Here is a 19,624-nt window from a genome sequence, read left to right as displayed (position 1 = left end):
GTGCCTCCCAGCAAATGTCTCAGCAATACCGCCTGTGCTCTTTTCTACTTGGAATTCCCCCTCCTCCCTCCAACTCTCCTTTACCTGACAAGGTCTTCTTCATTGTTTAAGACCCAATTCACGGGCCACCAGGTCTCAGAACTCTTCCCTGACTATTCCCTACAGCTTGTTAGTTGCCCTCCACTGTGCTTCCATAGTATCCTTTACTTGTGTCAAAAGCTCCCTGATATGCTGTATTATGAATATTGCATATGAATCTTTTAATCTCACTAGGCAATTGTGTGCAGGATACAGTTAAAGAGTAGGAATGATTATCCATCTTTGTGCCCCAGCCCTGCATCTGGCACGTAGTATCGGGTCAATAAATGTTAAAAAATAAATCACTCTTATGTTTATAGCTAGAATAAGTCAAAGGATGGATGGTTCAATAAATCTTCCTTATTAAGTTTCCCTTGACCTTTCCCAGATTCATGTCTAATCATCTCTTCCCTGGATCCCTGAAGCAGTCTCTCACCTCTTTTTATAGTGGTAAAATATACATAATATTAAATTTATTGTTTCATTTATCTTAAAGTATACAAAGCCTTTCCACTCTTAACCTGTGTCCCTGACTTCAGTAAATCCTCCTTAATACCACCCTTCACTTAGTTGCCCAAATGAACTATAAATAGAACTGTCATGATCCAGCAATTCCACTCCTGGGTATATATCAGAAGAAAATGAAAACACTAATTCAAAAAAATACATGCACCCCTATGTTCCTAGCAGCAACATTCACAAGAGCCAAGATATGGAAGCAACTTAAATGTCTATTAACAGATGAACGGATAAAGAAGATGTGATACATATATACAATGGGATATGACTCAGCCATAAAAAAGCATGAAATTCTCATTTGCAACAATGTGGATGGATCTAGAGAGTATTATGCTGTTATCTCTTAAATGTGGAATCTGAAAAAATTTAAAAACGATGTATATAATAAAACAGCAAAAGACCCACAGATATAGAGTAAAAACTAGTGCCAACCAATGGGGAGAAGGAAGCGGGGTGGGGCAAGATAACCACTATGTATAAAATAAACTACAAGGATATATTGTACAGAATGAAGGATACAGCCAATATTTTATGGTGTTTTTAAATTTAAAAACTTTGAATATGTGGTACACCTGAAACTAATATAATACTGTAAATCAGCTATACTTTCAACAAAGGAAAAAGAAAGAAATGTCACATAAAATCCATGTTTGCATCTCCCTGGACCTAAACATGTGTGTCAGAGTCCACGTGGGTTTGCTGTGTGTATTTATAACTGCCTACGGGTCACCTCCACTGGCATGTCAAGTCACTACATCAAGGCCAATTCATCCCAGACGATCACAGTGTCTCTCAACAAGGTGACTTCTCATCCTAACTTTTTCAGTTTTCTCTTTCCCTGTGTTAGAATCCTGAACATCGTCCTTGCTTCTCCCATTCTCTTATAACACCTAAACTAGCTTCAAGCTGTGATTCTTCAGCCTTTGAAATTTCTTTTATAGTTTACCTTTAATCTCTGCTACTTCCTAGCTCTGTGACCTTAACCTCTCTGTACCTCAGGTTCCCCTTACATAAAATAGGATTTTTTTTTTATCTTCTAAGCTGGGGTTGTTAAAATCTAAGTTACACATTTGAAACACTTAAGGACTTGTGGTGGCTCAGTAGTAAAGAATCTGACTGCCAATGTAGGAGACAGAGGTTTGATTTCTGATCCAAGAAGATTCCACGTGCCATGGAGTGACTAAGCCCATGCACTACAACTACTGAGCCTGTGCTCTAGACCCTGGGAGCTGCAACTACTGAGCCCACGTGCCTAAAACTGGTGTCCTGCAATAAGAGAGGCCACGACAATGCACTTGAGCACTGCAACTAGAGAAAAAGCCCACGCAGCAACGAAGACCCAGCATAGCCAAAGATAAATAAATAAAACCACAGTAAAAAAATTATAAACAAAACTGCTTGATATCTGACACATAGCAAGTGCTGAACAAATGATAGATATGATTGTTACTATTATTATTTTCTACATCAATATGGGATTATTATGATCGTCTCATAGCAGGTGTCCTCACCCATCCCCTGTCATTCTTGAACAAAATTTTCCAACCGTCTTTATAAAACCATGTGTATCATATTTTATGCCAAGAATATATAAGGGCTTCAAGCTACTTATTTTAAAAGCATAAATTTTCTGCCTCATTTTTCCCACAACTTGGCTTCACCTTCCTTATTATTCATTTATTCATCCATTCAACAAATATGTGACAGGTGCTGTGCTAAGCTTTAGGGATAGGATGACAGATAAAAAATAAGGCATTACTTCTGCCCTGAGGGAAATTATGGCCCTTATTATATATATACATTATATATATATTTTCACCATCCTGACTATATATATACACAGTGTGTGTGTGTGTGTGTGTGTGTGCGCGCGCGCGTGCATGCGCTCAGTTGCTCAGTCAAGTCCAACTGTTTGCAACCCCATGGACAGTAGCCCGCCAGGCTCCTCTGTCTATGGGATTATCTGGGCAAGAATGCTGGAGCAGGTTGCCATTTCCCACACCAGCGGATCTTCCTGACCCAAGGATTAAACCCTCGTCTCTTGTGTCTCCTGCATTGGCAGGCAGATTCTTTACCATTGCACCACCTGGGAAACCCATATATTAATATATATGGTCCTTTCAGCTATAGGACAGCCTTGATGGAAGCATATAAGATGCCCGTGGGAGCCGATAGGAGAATATATAGCCAAATTTGAACTCAGTCATAAGGTGTATAAAGGAATTAGCCAAACAAACACAACAAGTAGAGGGGGTGGCAGAAAGGGGGTTTCAGGGAGTGGTTCAGAGAAGGACATACCAGCTAGCGGAACAACTCAGAGACTAGCAAGTAGTATGGACTGAAAATTTTTGTTCCCCTCGCCCAGATTCATATTTTGAAACCCTAACCCCCCCAGTGTGTTGCCATTTGGAGATGGAGCTTGTGTGTGGTAATGAGGGTTAGACTGGGACATGGGGATGAGGCCATGATCCTACAGGATTAGTGTCCTTATAAGACACACCAAGGAGCTGGTTCACTCACCAGCCTTTTCTCTCCACAGGCATGCACCAAGGAATGGCCATGTGAAGACACAGCAAGAAGGTGGCTGTCTGCAATCCAAAGAGAGAGTCCTTACTGGACATCAGTCCTGCTGGCACCTTGGTCTTGGACTTCCAGTCACCAGAACTGTAAGAATATACATTTCTATTATTTAGGCATCCAATCTATAGCATTTTGTTAGGCTAACCTGACCTAAGAAGGACAGAGGGTAATTCAGATTCTGGGGAGGGGGACAGGGGATAAGAAGGGGCAAGGCTAGGCTGAGGGAAAGTGACAACTACAATATGCAAGGTCTTGTGTGCAAGGATGGGGCCTCTTCCTGGAGGTAATAGGTGAGTCACTGATTGGTTTTAGCACAAGAGTTAGTTACATGGTCATTTATATCAGGGGGGCCATTCTGTGGAGGACGGATTTGAAGAAGGCAGTAGTGGAGGCAGGAAGAGCCATATAGTGGCTGTAGCAGGAATAGAGGTAAAACCTGATGAAGTCCTGAGTTAAGGTGGAGACTTGAGGGGTATAGGGAAGTGGATGCATTTGAGGTTCAATCTGATGAGAGCTGCAGCTCTGAGTGGGAAATGTGGAAAGATGCGTGGAGACACAAGGGAGCAGCCTTAGTCAGTCTCACTTTGAAGGGAGTCTGTGGTGGTTTAGCGATCAAGTCGTGTCCGATTCTTATGACTCCTTGATCTGTAGCCCACCAGGCTCCTCAGTCTGTGGGATTTTCCAGGAATGGGTTGACATTTCCTCCTCTAAGGGAAACTTCCTGACCCAGGGATCAAACCTATGTCTCCTGCATTGCAGGTGGATTCTTTACCACTGAGCCACCAGGGAAGACCCTTAAAGGGAATCTACCCCTCTTCAATACGCTTGTCTTTATGACTTTCACCTGTTAACACCTCCCTACTCTTGGAGCCTCCCCACCCTTACAAAATGTCTCAACACTAATATGAAATCATTCCCCCACCCTCTTTCTCTCACTTATGTAGTCTAATCTCCCTCAGTTTAGCTGTGAATTATACATTATCTGTATGGTTATCAGATATATCAAGCCAGTTGTATTATAAGCTCCTTATGGCCAGGAGTCCAGAGCCTCACTGCATGTGCCAGGGCAGCTCTTCTCAACCCCTCTTTCTCTCTGTGACACTCATGAATGGTGATAGTCACAAATCCTGAATGCAGAACCTAGATGTCACTGTAACTCCACTCACTTCCATCCCACTAAAGGAAGCAAATCAGAATGATCACAAGTGCTTGGGGGATGACTTTAAATGGGATCTAATTTACTAAGGGGCTGCCCAGGTGGTGCAATGGTAAAGAATCTGCCTGCCAATGCAGGAGACACAAGAGTTCAATCCCTGGGTCAGGAAGATCTCCCGGAGGAAGGCATGGCTACCCACTCCAGTATTCTTGCCTGGAAAATTCCATGGACAGAGGAGCCTAGCAGACTATGGTCCATGGGGTCACCAAGAGTTGGACATAACTTAGTGACTAAACAGGAGCAGCAATTTACTAAGAAAGTTATTGTTGTTCAGTTGCTAAGTCGTGTCTGACTGTTCGTGATCCCACAGACTACAGCACACTAGGCCACCTTGTCCTTCACTATCTCTAGGAGTTTGCTGAAAGTTATGTTCATTTGCTCAAACTCATTGAGTTGGTGATGCTATCTAACCATCTCATCTTCTGTCAACTTCTCCTCCTGCCCTCACTCTTTCCCAGCATCAGGGTCTATTCCAATGAGTTGTCTCTTCGCATCAGGTGGCCAAAGTATTGGAGTTTCAACTTCAGCGTCAGTCTTGCCAATGAATATTCAGGGTTGATTTCCTTCAGGATGGACTGGTTGGATCTCCTTGCAGTCCAAGGGACTCTCAAGAATCTTCTCCAGCGCCACAATTCAAAAGCATCAGTTCTTCGGCACTCAGCCTTGTTTGTGGTCCAACTCTCACATCTCTACATGAATACTTGAAAAACCATAGCTTTGACTAGATAGACCTTTATCAGCAAAGGAAAGTAAATCATTCATTATCATCAGTATGTCAGTAGTGGTATCACTGATTGTAACAATTTACATTGTAACTTGTGTGTTGTGATGTCAGTATCAAAAACTGGACCAAGAGAGTAATTCCTTGAACACAAGAACTGTGTTTCATGCCTCTTTGTATGGCCAATGCAATACATACCTGCTGTGGAGGTAAACACTTATGGAATGGAGGGTACGAGCCCAGGGCTAACAATTGGGGTGAGATGCTATCAGGGAACCAGAATAAAACCTGCTCTGGTGTCTTCAAAAGTTTCAGGGAAAAAGTTTTCTGAATTTTTAAACAGCATTTCTAGTGTAGTTTCTGGGAGTCTCATATTGTAGCTAGCAGAATGTATTTCCTGTGAATTAATTTCAGATAGGAGAGAATTTTCCTCGCTGTAAGACAGTGGTGAGAATAGTATTAAGGTTGTCTCATGCCTATGAAGGATAATAATAGGTTTTCTCATATTTTAGAGGAGAGAAAGAAAAAATTGTTTTCTCCTGTTCCTCTGCCCCACCCCTCAAAGTCTGAAATGGTGAGCACAGGAAAAGGAGTTAGAGGTCCTCTCTCAGATTAGCAGGGTTTATACATCAGTGATGAATTTCCACAGAGTTGTTATGTGCTTGGCAGTTTGGTGGTGCCAGTGGTAAAGAACCCACCTGCCAATGCAAGAGACACAAGAGACTCGAGTTCGATGCCTGGGCTGGAAAGATATCCTGGAGGAGGGCACAGCAACCCACGCTAATATTCTTGCCTGGAAAATCCCATGGACAGAGGAGCCTGGGGGGCTACAGTCCATGGAGTCGCAAAAAGTTGGACACGACTGAGTTTTATTGGGAGTTTTATAGGAAAAAGGACTCCTAGGCCATTTTGCCTCTACTTTTCACGTGATTGTAGCTTTTAATCCATCCCTGATTAAGGAGGCAGTCTGAAAGGATGACTGAGGAAAAACTAATACCAGCCCTGTGGAGCGAGGGCAGACAGATGATTCCGAAAGTCCTGATTAGGAACTCTGTAAAACAAAACAAGTATGGGTTGTTGGCTACCAGGAATGCAGGTCACAAAGATCAAACAAACCCTCACAGGAGCTACTACTGACGCTTACCAAGCTCCTGCTTGAATAGCCCTGAGGGTGGGGAGCTCAGTGTTTGAGGAGCTAGCAACAGGGGGTTAAAAACCCTGGTGCTTAAACATCCACAACTGTTTTCAGGGCAAAAATATCCTAGGAAGACCAAGGATATTTTTAAGTGCTATTATTTTAAGAATGAATTATATTTTAAGAAATTATAATAGAAAGACTTGTAGGATACACTGAGAGTGGAGACAAGCTTGATGCTTCCAAACTTAAGAAAAGCTGGGAGAGGATGGACCCACTCATCAGTAATTAACAAGAGCTGAAGTTAGATGTGATGAAGGTTCCACAGAACACCCAGGTGCTTGTGGTTTTCAGTGCCAACTTCGTTAACACACAGCACCTTCACATGCATTCTTTCACTTACTTCACTCACAACTATATTTAGAGCCATGGCTGTTATTTACATATTTTACATGAGGAAATTGAAGCCCAGAGAGTTAGGTGGTTTGCCCAGAGTTGCTTGGGAGATGAGATTGAATTGCAAAATAGCTCTCTGAACTCCAGTCACTCCAGAGAGCAGGGAGTGGATCTCTGGGTAGAATGGGCTTCCCAGGTGGCTCAGTGGGTAAAGAATCTGCCTGAAATGCAGGACACAAGAGACTGAGGCTCGATCCCTGGGTCAGGAAGATCCCCTGGAGGAGGGCACTGGCAATCCACTCTTGTATTCTTGCCAGGAGAATCCCATGGACAGACAAACCTGGCGGGTGGCAGTCCATAGGGTTGCAAAGAGTCAGACATGACTGAGCACTCACACAAGTTGTTTAGAAAATACTAGGTGAGCTGCATTTAGGGGATTCCATCCAGTCTGTTTCACTTATTGCACAGCTTCTTTCTAGTTCCCTTCTGTACATCATTACTAGGGAGTGATAATGAAGAACTTCTCTAGGAGTTGGAGATGGAAGAAATGATGGGCTTTGTCAGCCATGTGTTGTTGGGAGCCATGTGCTGGCATGACCAAGAAATGCTTTGTGATTATGCAGTAGAAGAGTGGGAGGGAGACTCAGGAGGGAGGGGATGTATGTATCCTTCTAGCTTATACACGCTGTTGTATAGAAGAAACCAACACAACATGGTAAAGCAATTATCCCCCAATTAAAAATAAAACTTTAAAAAAATTCAACAGAAGAGTTGGAGATTTGTCAAACTCCAACCAAGGCAATCTAAAAATAATACAGTAAGGCAGAATGTGAATTTAATTTGGTAAGGGGAAACCTAATTGATTTCATTATTCCTGATTCAGAGAAAGGCTGTATGAATGAGTCAGGTTGCAGGGGATCTTAACCTCAGTGGGTTGGACCGTGTTTCATGATAATTGGCTTCATTTGTAATCCTATGTATTATAGTATGCATTGAAAATATTATCCTGAGAAGGGATTCCTGGGCTTTGTCAAACTGCCAAAGGAACAGGCCAACAAAGTTAATGTTTCCAGGCTTCATAACATAAAAAAGGGACAAGAGAGGCCAGAACTGGATGATGGTGCCATCCAACCCTGCTTAGAAAAGAGGTGTGCTGCCAGGCCAGTGTGAGGACCATACACCTGGCAGAAATCTGCCCATTTTAGAGATGGAATCAGCAAGATAACACAGCTTGCTGCCTTGAAACTTTACCCCTCCTTCCTTTGATCAACTAAAGAACCCTCTGGAATCACTCTGAGCACCTCTCGGGTGGTTGCTTGAGCAGATGTGAATGCCCCGCCACCTGGTGGTTACATTGTTCATGTCCATTATTAACTTGGCATTCTACTTCCTCTACATCCTTTGGCCTGAGTCTGCAGAACTGAGGATGAAATCCTGTGCTGCTGGGGAATTCAGCTCTCATTGCAATTTTTGTAAGGGGCTGGTCAGCCAGCCAGCTTTCTCCGAAAGGAGAATTGCTTCCATTTCAAACCACAGCACTGTTTTTACTAAGAAACTGGAGGAAGTTATTTTTCACTTGCTTTTCATAATGAGGTAGATGCTAACAATTATAATCAAAAGAGATTACTCATTCTTTTTTTTTTTTTTACTGATTTACAGGTGGGGAAATCATGCCACCCAAATCTAAGGCAATCTATGGTTCCATGGCTGCATCTTCCTAAATACCTGACCGTGTACCTTGACAACCCAGACATAAGAAGCGCTGACCAGCTTCACACAGTCTGAGGTGTATGCAAGGTCCTGCCTAGGCACTGAGAGCGATAAGACACATTTCTGGTGCTCAAGGAGGCCATGATATAGTTGTGTTTGTATAAATATTATAGTGTTATGCCCAATAGGAATGAAAATCTCTAACACTTCATGTTTCTTCCAAGATTTTTGCCACAGTTTCCCCAGATTGGGACCAGTTTCATACTAGCAGTTTCTGGCACTGGTCAGTATGTGTTGGTTTGGCAGAGCTGAAATGCAATGCTGCTTAAGTGTTAGAAGTTAAGTTCTCCCAAGCCCCATACTCATCCTTTGTTGTTCTATATGTGCAAAAAGAATATTCCTGGTGGGGATAAACTGTCATTTGTACAAATGTGGTTTCAACACAAAATCTCCTGTCTTTGGTTGTGTTTTTTTTTTTTTTTAAGTTGCAAGACACAGAGATGTGCTCAGAGACATCATGTGCTCAGAGATTTCACAGAGCCATCTTTAGTGGTAGGAATTTCTATAAGGATACATCAGGAAATGATGCACACAACCTCATGAACATGATAATCCCTCAGTGGTGTCCGAGTCTTTGCGACCCCATTGACTGTAGCTCCTCTGTCCATGGAATTCTCCAGGCAGGAACAGTCAAGTGGGCTGCCATTCCCTTCTCCAGCCACAACCTCACAGTCAGGCATTAAGGAAGTGAGATGCCATTCCTGGCTGTTCAGGCTGCTGCAGGAGCCATATCAGAGTCAGGCATCTGTCGCTCCCCGCCCTCCATTCTAATCTCAATACAACACTACTGTAGAGCCTCAGTGTCTATTGCTGTGCCCAGTGCCAATCTACAGCCTCTCTGCCACACCCCAGCGCCTTCTTCCCTGTTGCCCTGCGCTCTATGTCAGAGTGGCTTGTGTCTGCTCCTGGAGGCTCTTGCCCCCTGGCTTCAGTTTCCACTGAGACTTCTCCAGAGAGAATAAGTACTTGAATTGAGTTGACACTCCTTAGTGATGAGCAGTGTGAGGTTCTCGGGCTAAACCACTCTGTGGGCTTTTGATCACAGTCACTGACTCAGACCCCAGCTGCTGATCTCATTTGCTCATGGCCAAGATGATGGGGGTCACATAATATCAGGTAAGAAACATGTGGGTCAGAAAGGACTACCAGCTGCTTGGAGGCGGACGGGAGTGGATGAGGAAGGCATTTATCATTTTGAGGCTGTTCATGACAGTCACCAAAGCATCAGTGTTACCTCAGACCAGAGCCTGACCATATATGAGTCTGTTTCAGAGATAAACATACAGCGAAATACATGCACATTTAGGTGTTATTATTGAGAAGCCGTGTCCTTAATTATAGACTGCATGCTGATCATTTACTGCACCATATGTTCCAAAGCCAGAACTAAAGCTGTCGGTTTCCACTTTCACTCACGTGTGGCTCACACTGAATGTTTCCCAGAGGACCCGTTGCCCAGCGTGTAGGCGGTGAGGGCTCCCGCAAAATCTTTGGATCATATAAAGGGTTTCATTGGCTTCTGTAATTACCTATTTTGGGCTTGATGGAGGAACTGAGAAGCAGGAAAAAAAGATGTTTTGGCTATAAAGTCCATATGTGGTGATTTGCTTGTTCCAGCAAAAGTGATGATAATAATAATAAAAATAATATTTCGGTCTTGACATTTCCCATTTGGAATGTATGGAATCCTTTAGCCTAAATGCTTCCTGTTGAAAACTTTTCCACCACCTTTTAGGGATGTCTCTTTGGGGCACAAATCCTGCAGGAATTGCTGGCCATCCTGAAAGGTGATCAGACTCCTCCCAACTTTAGCGTTCAAGATTCGACTTTAGGGACACACTGGACCTAATCTCACTGCCTGGGGTTATATAAGTGACAGAAAAGGTGTTGTTTAGTTATTAAGTTGTGTCTTTGTTTTGGGTTGTGACCAACTTCTTATAGCTCAGGGCAGGATACTATATGCTGCACGTGACTGGTGGGAGATGGGGTGAGGTTGCTTAGATTTGAGTTTTGAAGTCTCCTAGCCTTATATACCAGAGAAGGCAATGGCACCCCACTCCAGTACTCTTGCCTGGAAAATCCCATGGACGGAGGAGCCTGGTAGGCTGCAGTCCATGGGGTCGCTAAGAGTCGGATACGACTGAAGTGACTTAGTAGCAGCTGCAGCAGCAGCCTTACATACGTATGTTACTGGTGAGTGTGATGGTTATTCTGTCTCCCAAGGCCTGGGCTGTCCCTGGTTCTAGGAAAGCCTCTCTCTTGTTACACCTCAGGCCTGTGGGTGGTGATGGTTTCTAGCTGCTGCTAGTCTTTGAGCACGCTTCAGCACCCTGACTACAGGGTCCCTTAACCCTGTCTGTTTGCATATGTGCTCAGTCATGTCCTACCCTTTGCAACCCCATGGACTGTAGCCTGCCAGGCTCCTCTGTCTGGGGATTTCCCAGGCAAGAATACTGGAATGGGTTGCCACCTCCTTCTCTAGGGGATCTTTCCGAACCAGGGATTGAACCCACATCTCCTGCACTGGCAGGCAAATTCTTTACCACTGAGCCACTGGGAATCCTTGTCTGTATTGCTGCAAACAATTCCTTCACTAGAAAGGCTTCCTCATAAATCCCAGGCTATAACACCATCTGTCTAAGTTCAGGACCTTGACTGAAACATCTAATATACAAACATCCTTACTGTAAGATAGTTGGGCTTCCAAAGTAGATGCCTCCCATTTTCATTTCTGAGATTTTTTTAATGTGACAGAATCTTACATTTATCAGCTTAAAATATGGTCTTTATATTTTTAATAGTATATTTATAGACAGCTGCAATTTTGCTTCCAGTTTTGATCCTGGCCCAAATGAAATGAATGTCTTAAGGAAGATCATTACAATTCAATCTCTGAAGGCCTGATTTCCTTTAGCAATATTTTTTCACTAATAAATATTTCCTTATACAAACGAAGTACCTGTTTAACTCACAATTGTTAGATATGTGCATTTAGCATTTCATATTGCATTCAGCCAGATAAAAAGAAGCTCAAAAATTCAGATTTTTCAGTAAAGGGGACTAATGGAAGGACAGAGCAAAAAATAAGACAATTATATTGTAAACTTTCATGAATTGGTTATTTTATAGTCCGAATTTCTGATTATCATGTCAGGGACTGAACTTATCTCTTGTTTGCAAATCCACTCTTCACAGTGTCCAGGTTTTCAGGACTTCCTTCCTCCCAGAATTCCTGTCCTCCCCACGTGCCTCAGCAGCACCCAGGAGCTCTGCATCCGGTCCTTGTGGCTGATTCATGCCCTGGGACTGGCCCTTCCTCACTGCTCCTTCTCTCACGCTCCACGTCATCATCCAGCTTAATCAAATGCAACCTCCTCGTGAACTCATTCCTGATTCTCTCAACAGAAGACTTTTTTCTCTTTCTTCTGAACCCCCAAAGTGCTTCACGGTTCCTCTCTTCTGACCCCCATTATGTTCGAGCTTTCTTTATAGGGCTAGTAGTTAAATGTACACACTGATGTCATCTCCTGAAGTTAAATTCTTATGTGAATATTTACTAGGTAAATGACCTTGTGCAAGTTACACAATTTTTTTTTGTGCCTCAGTTTCCTCATCTGAAAAAAAAATCAAGCATAATAATTGTGACTAACATGGTACTTATAAAGATGTAAAGTATGCATGACATCAGTGCCTGCACATTGAAAGTGTTCAATAAAGGCCAGCTATCGTTTTTTGTCATGGATTATCTTACCTTTTAACCATAGGTTCCTTACTGGGAAGACCCTACATGTATGTATCTTCATCTTCTCCATAGTTTGGTGCATGGCTCTGAGTAGGTGCTCAGTAAACTTTAATGAAGCCGGCAAGATCCTACATCCTGGTAAAACCAAGAATAGATGTCAGGCCAAAACGCAGTGAATATCAAGGATGAAACGGTACTCTCTTCACTTCTTCATGTGCTGTATTCCCCTCATTTCACTGTAACCTGCTTCAGTACCACCTGTGCTACTGGGATTGCCATCAGGTCACCAGAGATGTCTTACCTGCTGGGTTCAAGCACTGCTGTACTGGCACTGGCTGCTTCGTTTCTCTGGAATCTCTCTTCTCTTTTTACGTTGCCTGCACCACACTCCATGGCTTCTTCAATTAATCTCACAGACTTTTCCTCTTCTGGACCTTTTGTGGGGTTTCTTTCTCTCCATGACTCTCACATTGCATACTCAAGGGTTTAATGTGAGATTCCTATTTCTTTTTATTCAACATATTATTTCTGGGAATCACTACTACCCTCATGATTTTCAGTACTCTGTATATGCCATACGCCAAGGATGTCCCTATTTATACAATATAAACATCTCCCCTGCATTTCAGACTCAAAAATCCAGCTGAGCACTAGACAGCTGATCCTGGATTCTCCATAGATATCTCAAATTCCATAGCATATGCCAAAAAATAGCACATGACCCTCTTCCCCACTACACAGCTCTTCCTTCTGTGTATTTTAATCTCTGTTGGCAGAACCACCATTTACTCTGACCCTGGGAGTTAAGCATGACCATGTAAGTGTGTATATCTGTGTGTGTGTGTGCTCAGTCCCTCGGCTGTGTCCAGCTCTATGCAATGCTATGGACTGTAGCCTGCCAGGCTCCTCTGTCCATGGGATTTCTCAGGCAAGAATACTAGAGTGGATTGCCATTTCCTTCTCCAGGAGATCCTCCCGATCCAGGGTTTGAACCCTAGTCTCTTACATCTCCTGTATTTGGCAGGTGGATTCTTTACCGCTGAGCCACCTGGTGACCCTACCTCCCATTCAAATCCCATATCATATTAATCATTAAGTTCTGCTGATTTCATGAGCTAAATATCAGTTCGATTCATCCTCAAACAGATAGCATTATCTTAGGTTAGGTATCACATCTTACCTGGCTATCTGCATGACTATTCTAACGTTCCATCTCCCTTGAATCCTTTTTCCTTACAGCTCTAAGAATGATCACCTGTGAAGCACATGCTTAAACTTTAAAACTCTGCCTGGTGGTACACGAACAGCTCCCCATTGCCTACAGGTGAAGGTGGTATTTAATGTGGCATTTGTTTCCTTGCTTTGGTCCTGGTCTACCTCTCCAGCCTCATTCTCTGTACTCCCCGCCACACTTTATGCTTCACAACACACAGTAGCCTTCATCTTCTTTTCACATAGCATACAACTTCCCGTCTCTCTGCCTTCACTTGCACCATCCCTTCTGCCTGAAACAACTCCCATTTGTTTTGGCTAACTCCTCCTGCAAGACTCTGTTCAGGCACCATCTCCTACAGGAAAGCTTAGTGGGGCTGTGGGTGAGCTGGGAGGAAGATGCAAAGCTAAGGCACTGGGTGGACCCTGGAAAGGGGACCTTTTCATCCCATCAGCAGCAGCCAGGTGCATCTGTTTCCTAGGATGGCCAGATAAATTCCCACTAACTTAGCAGCTTAAACCACACATGGGTATTATCTTACAGGCTGTAGGTTGGAAGGTAAATATTTCTTCAGCTGTCAGCTGAGGGCTGTTCACAGGTTCCAGAAGCCTTTCCTTGGCTTATGACCCTGCTCCTACATCATCAAAGCCAGCAACTGTGGGGCACTTCCCTCTCACGCTTCTAATCTCTCCTCTGCTTCTTCCAGTTAATCTTTCTGGCCTGGTCTTCTCTGCTTTCTTCTTCTGATTTTAAGAGCTCATATAGTTAGACCAGCCCACCTAGATAGTCTGGGGCTTCTCAGGTGGCTCAGTGGTAAAGAGTCTGCCAATGCAGGAGATGCAGGTTTGATCCCTGGGTCGGGAAGATCTCCTGGAGAGGGAAACAGCAACCCACTCCAGTATTGTTACCTGAGAAATCCAATGGACAGAGGAGCCTGGTGGGCTACAGTCCATGCGCTTGCAAAAGAGCTGGTAGCAACTAAACAACAACAACCTAGATAGTCTAGGAAAATCTCTCCCTCTTGAAGTCATTAACCTCAATTATCTCTGTAAGTCCCTTTGCCATGGAAAGTAACATATTTGCAGGCTCTAGGAGGCAGTTATTCTGCCTACCATACTAAGGTTGAGACAGGCAGTAAAAGCCTGAGATAATCTGATTTGAATTCTATGTTCACAGAATTCATAATTGATCATTTTCCTTTGTATTATTTTGTTATGTAGATTTCCAACTTTAGATTCACATTTTGAATCTAAGGCATGTAGGCAGGGACTCAGCTCTGTCTGGTTCATTTTCTGTTGTTTTTAGTCACTAAATTGTGTCTGACTCTCTGCAACCCCATGAACTATAGCCTGCTAATCTCCTTTGTCCATGGGATTTTCCAGGCAAGAATACTGGAGTGGGTTGCTATTTCCTTCTCCAGGGGATTTTCCAGACCCAGGGATCGAACCAGCATCTCCTGCATTGACAGGCAGATTCTTTACTGCTGTGCCACCAGAGAAGCCCCTGGTTCATTTGGTAAGTACTTAAAGAAATGTTAAGTGTGCATAACTTCTCAGGGTATTTACTTGGAGGTCTTGTGCAGGAAGGTATTCACAGGTGTGTCAGTTATGGAAAAATGCCAGGAAAGCCAGTTTGGAAGATGACTGCAAATCAATAGATGGAATTCTATTATTAAAAATTTACAACATTCGCTAAAGATTCAATAAGGTTAAATAAACTTCAGAAAAAACTTATTACATGAGGAACAATCACAACAGAAAGCAATAAAGAATTTTTTAAGCAAATTAGAACTATTAAAAGACATATTATTATAGAAGAAAAGTTTATTTAAAAATTGCCATCCAATAGGATTTTGTATTTCTTTCCTATAAAAATTGTTAAAGCAGAAAGAGTTGAATTTATTGGTGCTTATGAAGTATTTGCTAGGACAATATTTATTTAATGAATTAATTCCTTAAGAAATCATTATGATTCGCTAAATATAATACTTCTACCTTTAAGGGATTTTACAAACAATGTACTTTAATTTCCTGCCCTCTAGTGACAAAAATAATGTATTCATGCCTTTATATGGAACAAATTCTGTTAGTATCAGGAAATAAAGTTGCATAAGAGGGTTTGGGAACAAAAAATAGAAAGTTTGGCTATCATGATTAATGTACAATAACCATTTTAGTTTGGCAAAAATTTTTATTCAGAGTCAAATACATGACTTTAAACTGTGAAGCAAAAATCAATGTGTTGTTTCTAGCTATCCCTTGGCCTATATCTTTATAATTAGAAGGTTTATACCATGGGCAGAGGAGCCTGGCAGGCTACAGTCCACAGGGTTGCAGAGTTGGACACGATGGCATCGACCTAGCATGCACACGTGCACTATAGAGAACTCGGTATCAACCAGAAAATTTACAATTTCAAAATGTTTAATCTTAAATAGCAGAAATGAAGGAAATTTACTGATTGTAAAAATTCTCCCAGGGCTTCTCTGGTGGCTCAATGGATAAGAATGCCTGCCAATGCAGGAGACATGGGTTCGATCCTTGGATCAGGAAGATCCCACATGCCACGGAGCAACTAATCCAGCGTGTCACAAGTACTGAGCCTGTGCTCTAGAGCCTGGGAACCACAATGAAGAAGCCCACGTGCCAGAACTGCAGAAGCCTAGAGCCCATGCTCCACAACAAGGAAAGCCTCTGCAATGAGAAACCCACATACTGCAACAAAAGTAGTCCCTGCTCGCTGCAACTAGAGAAAAGTCCATGCAGCAACACAGACCCAGCACAGCCATAAATAAATAAATTTCAAAAATAAAGTCAAAAACTAAAAATTTCTCCCAATATTGTTTTTAAGTCCAGGCAATAATCAGTTCGATAATCAGGCTGGGAGTTAAAGCCTGAGATAACAAATAATCAAACTGGCTGACTATTATGATAAGACTAAACGAGAGAGAGTTACTAGATTTGATTAAGTGTGACATTAAAATTTTTGGTATTCTAATTACAGACTGCATTATTGCTTTCACTGTCCAAACATTTCGGTGTTCCTGGGGTACAGGAATGTACCTGGCACTTGTGCAATTATCATCAACAAATGCACTGAGTGTCTACTTTGTGCTAGACTGTCTCAGTTGCTCAATGATGGAGTTAAAAGAAGAAGGAGCTCATTCCACATGCCACACTCCCAGACTTTGATGGAGCTCTGGGCTCCTGCAACCCAGATTGTGACTCTGTGTTCTGATGTAGTATAGCCTAGGTCACTGCCTCTCATCTGTGGTGATCTTCTAAACTCTATTTCCCTACCTTGTGGGGCACATGGGATAGGAGAGGACAGGAATATGTTTCGTTGAGGCTGGAGGGCCTTGCTGAAAATGTGAGCTCCAGGGCCAGCTATTTCTGTAGCCACCCATCATTGTCAGTCACAGTGCGGTTCCAGTGCCTCTCTTTACCAAGCACGGCCAGAAGGCCCCTTGGAAGTGTGTGAGCTCTTCATTGGCTTTCCAGGTGACTGTCCCTGTGTGAACAGTAGGGTAGAGTAGGATAAAAGGTGGAAGAGTTAGTCACTCAGTTGTGTCCAACTCTTTGTGACCCCATGGACTGTATCCCACCAGGCTCCTCTGTCCATGGGATTCTCCAGGCAAGAATACTGGAATGGGTTGCCATTTCCTTCTCCAGGGGATCTTCTTGACCCAGGGATTGAACCCAGGTCTCCTGTAATGCAGGCAGATTCTTTGGTGTTTGAGCCACTGGGGGAGGGGCGACTCAGATGGTAAAGAGCAGGATGACATCCTCCCCAAATGTGATAGGTTGCGGACTGGCACACTCTATGCTGGGCCCTCACTCACTGCATGTTTCCTGTGGACCTTACTCTACTCCTTAACAGCAGCCTCATCAGGTGGGTGTTAACATCCCCACTTACAGACAGGTAACTGATAGAGAGAGGCTATACCTATAGTCATGCTCAGAACCCATGTCTGGACCATTATTTATGGATTTAGTTGACTTAAAAGACAATGGCAGATGGTGTTAGTGAAAAGGGTAAGTAATAGTTTGGCATCTTTATAAATGCTAACTTTTAATCTTTAGTATAGATTTTATCTCAGTTTTCAAGTGAGGAAACGGAAGTTAAATTGTCCAAGGCCACACAGCTAATAAATGGAAAAGCCTGGAACTGAACCCAGATTGACCTGACTTCCCTCTGCCAGAGATCAAGTGGTGTATGTGTGAGTGTGTGGGGTTCCTCACCATCCAAAGGCCAATTTTCATGCCCAATTCAACAATCAATCATGGCCCTCTTGTTCTGGAACTGGGATCTTCTCCTTGGACTCTTCTCCTGGCACTTTCCGGGCAGCCCCTATACAGCTTTGGAGCTTTGCAATGAGCCATGACTGTTCCTCATCTTCTGCCTCTCCACTCAGATTCAGACTGGATTGAAGGACAATTTGGTCTCCTGTAATGGACCTCGTGGGGCTTCCCTGGCGGCTCAGTGGTAAAGAATCCACCTGCCAATGCAGGAGACACAGGTTCAATCCCTGGGTTGGGAAGATCCCCTGGAGAAGGAAATGACAACCCACTCCATGGACAGAAGAATCCCACGGACAGAAGAGCCCAGCAGGCGACAGTCCATGGGGTTGCAAAGAGCTGGATGTGACTGAGCAACTAAGCAACAACAAGGACCTCATGACCAGAATAGGACAGTGACAAGAGCATCTGCTTCAAAAAATGAAAAAACAGACCTCACTTAAAAGGCACATTGGGGCATGTTAGAGAGAACATTCAAGGAAAGAGAAAAGGAGAGAAAGAGGCCACAGACAGCTGTTCTTAAACCTCTTCAATACTGCTATGGGAGCCAGAAACAAGAGAAGCGGGGGCTTCTGCTGTCTGGAACTCACTGGGGCTTTTACTGCCAAGAATGAAACATCTGCAAATTTCTTGATTTTTTTTTCTTTCTTAATGACAGTTTGGTCTCTTGAAAGCCAGAAGAAGCAATGAGAGGAGCTGCTCCTCCTTATAGAATTCCAATAAGAAATCTTGTAAGTAGGTGATCTTATGGACTGTAAATGCATCTCAAATGCTGCCTCCTTGGCATGAAGACCATGGGGCTCGGTTAGGGTGGAAGGAGGGAAGGCATTTACTTTTGGAGCTTAGACACTTTGCCAGGCTGGGGTGGCTTGTGACACAGTCACTCTGAGGACAGGACCACTAGTAAACGGTGGAGAGATGCTACATGAGAGGTGAGATAATGGCCAAGATGCCCTTAACCTATGTATTAATAATATATTGGGCTGGCCAAAAAGTTCATTTGGGTTTTTCCATAGGATAATAAGGAAAATCCTGAACGAACTTTCTTGCCAACCCAATATAATAATATTAATACTGAAACAAAGCAACTCTACTGGAAGGGACAGACATATGTCCATCAGATCTTAAGTCTAACGCCCTAACCACTCAGCCAGAGGATGAGATGGTAGGATGGCATCATTGACTCAATGGACATAAACTTGAGCAAACTCTGAGAGATAGTGAAGGATAAGGAAGCCTGGTGTGCTGCAGTCCATGGGGTCACAGAGAATTGGACACAACTGAGTGACTGAATAACACCAACAAAACAAAGAGAAGAAAACCTCACTGTATCTTCTTTCTTCCTAGTCTACCAAAAAGGTTCTATTACCTGGACCTAGAATCCTGCTGCTGTTGGAACAATGGCCCAGGTATGTCATGATCTGGCTTAACTGTTGTGAGCCATCCGGGAAATTATCCACCATTTATTTCCACAAGAGGATACATTCTGAGTTCCAGTTAGTCAACTTTCCAATGCATTTTTGGGAAGGCAATCAGGTTTTAAATTGGGAATGGCCTGAAGCGCCTCATTAGCGTTCCTGTGTGCCAATGCATGTAATCCTATTGAGAATGTGCTTTAAGAACTCATTCAGCAAAAATCAGAAATTCATATATACTAAAGAAAGTAATGATCTTTATCACATTGTAAGGGTACAGGGAAGATGTACTGGTTGGGGCAGGTATTTCTGTATTAATAGTTAAAGGAGACTAACTCAAGGCAAAATAAGCTGAAAGACCAATTATAATTTCAGAATACTGAATGGCATGTCTATTTTAGTTAAGAGTTTCCGTATGTAGCTGTAGGACTGAATTTAGTTCTGCACTTTTGGAAAGTCAATTTTTTTCTTCGTAAGCTTAACATACATCAATCTCTCTCTCTCTCCCCCTTCACCCACTGGCACCCATTCCTGTATGTTT

Source organism: Bison bison, unplaced genomic scaffold (assembly GCF_000754665.1).
Source record: "Bison bison bison isolate TAMUID 2011002044 unplaced genomic scaffold, Bison_UMD1.0 scf7180017864267, whole genome shotgun sequence".
Taxonomy (NCBI): domain Eukaryota; kingdom Metazoa; phylum Chordata; class Mammalia; order Artiodactyla; family Bovidae; genus Bison; species Bison bison.
Note: the sequence above shows the minus strand (reverse complement) of the source record.